The following is a 2,191-nucleotide window of genomic DNA, read 5'->3' as shown; positions in this document are numbered from 1 at the left end:
CAGTGTAAGTGAAGCTCCTTATGGAAGTAATTTTTGTGCTTTAAACTTAAGTGAACTAGTCAAGTGTAATCTTGTCATCTTTACCGACGATGAAGATTTACCTTACGAACCTTTGTCAATCTGAACTCTAAATAATGTTATTACTCTGGAATACTCACGTATAAGTTGTACAATAAATATAGTACAAGGGAGGTGACAGTAAAGTGTTCTCGTAGACAGAAACTGTACAAGCGACAACCGAAGACATAAACACACTTCCTTTCTTTAAGTGGTACCGTCGGTGGAACACTATACCTGTGGGCAACTGTCCACAGACATTGTAGGTATACAAACAATGTACATAGATAATGCAGCGGTACAAACAATATGCAAAGACTATACAGGTATACAATGTACATAAAAACACAGATATTCTTACAACGTATAGTACATAAAGAGTGCCGGTAGTCCAACAATGGTAAACATTAAGTCGACACGAACAAGGATAACCAGAGGACGTCATTACAAACTTATATCCATCAAACAAACACAAGTCTTATTATTAAGCACAAAATGCTTCCAGAATACCAAGCCACAGTTCCCACCCAGTTCACTATAACACAAATATCAACATAACCATTTAACAGCTGTAATGAATGCTTGGCAGCTCGAGGTAAATATTTGCTGTTCATGTTCACATCTGGTAAGTTAGTGTGGTGTTTAGTTATCAAGAGAACGTGGTTAGGGAAGTCTGCTACAAAAAGCGGAATATTATTCTATGACAGAATGTGAAAAACTTAAAACCAGAGAATATGATAGTTTTTTCTGTGCGTGGTCTGTCAGCAGTGATTCACCAGAGTGACATAAGGAAGGGCAAGGGAGAAGGTAACTGAACAACACCCTCTCCATTAAAATGCACACGCACTTACACAATACCCTAGCACTCACAAACACATAACAATGCCCTCCACAACCCCATGAAACAAATACATAAACGCACCCGCACACACTCACGCACGACCAGTTGTCCTTAGCATGCTTTGTGGATAATTAATCTCCCATCACATTGTGAAGTAAATCTCATTTGCAATTTTGATACCTTATAGTTGGAAAAAACCCAGGAGTTTTTAATTAAGTATGACGAGTCGTGGGTTACGTCTACTGTACCTGAAGGAACTGTGAGAGGAGGAATTTGTGGCTGTTTTGTTTGTGTTGTGTTTTGTACATGTGGTATTTGTGGTGACTTTAACTATAATTGAATCTTGTATGTGAGTTCCCAGTGCTCTCTCTCTCTCTCTCTCTCTCTCCTCTAAGACTGACATGAATCTTAACAACATTAATAAACCATATTTTGTATTGTAAACAAGTTATTCTCTATTAACACCACGACCAGTTCAACATATAATTATTTTTTACTCTATTGCACACTTTTAATGTAGAGAAAGATGAAACATAAAGAAAGTATTACATGTCAGATTACGTCAAGATTAGCTTACCCCCTCTCCGTTTTTTTTTCGCCTGGTGATTATTAACAGCCTAGCGCTACATGGGGGTTAGGTTAGGTTAGGTTAGGTTAGGTTCGGTTATGATTGATAAAAGCAGTCTGAGAACGTTTAGAGTGGAGGACTGTGGTCACTACTCCTCAAATATTAGGACAGTACTCCGATTGGTTAAATTAGGTTAAATTAGGTTAGGTAATCATTGGTTAATCTTGTGATGAAAGAGGCTGGGGAGGAGGCTAAAATTCAGGTGATCAGAAACATTTCTCAAATAACTAATAAGGAACTAAAAACCCGTATCGGGCCAACTTAATCCCTCCAGCCTTGATCAGAGAAACACCTTCGCTCTCTCAAAATCTCAACACAATCAACACAACACCAACGCATTTTACTCCCTAATATAGTGTCATTTACTGTCAATACGTCTCCCTTAATTAAAAAAAAATGCTAAAAAACACCCCCGGACCAATTAAACCTGACCACCCTTCACTAGACACACTATGGGTGACTCCTTGGGCCTGATCCTGACAGGTGAGAGCAGGTGTATACTAGATAAAGGACCTGATCCTGTCAGGTGGGGGCAGGTGTATACTAGATAAAGGACCTGATCCTGTCAGGTGGGGGCAGGTGTGTACTCGATAAAGGTCCTGAACCTGTCAGGTGGGGGCAGGTGTATACTCGATAAAGGACATGAACCTGTCAGGTGGGGGCAG

Source organism: Homarus americanus, unplaced genomic scaffold (assembly GCF_018991925.1).
Source record: "Homarus americanus isolate GMGI-L3 unplaced genomic scaffold, GMGI_Hamer_2.0 scaffold32583, whole genome shotgun sequence".
NCBI classification, from domain to species: domain Eukaryota; kingdom Metazoa; phylum Arthropoda; class Malacostraca; order Decapoda; family Nephropidae; genus Homarus; species Homarus americanus.
This window is presented reverse-complemented; position numbering follows the sequence as displayed.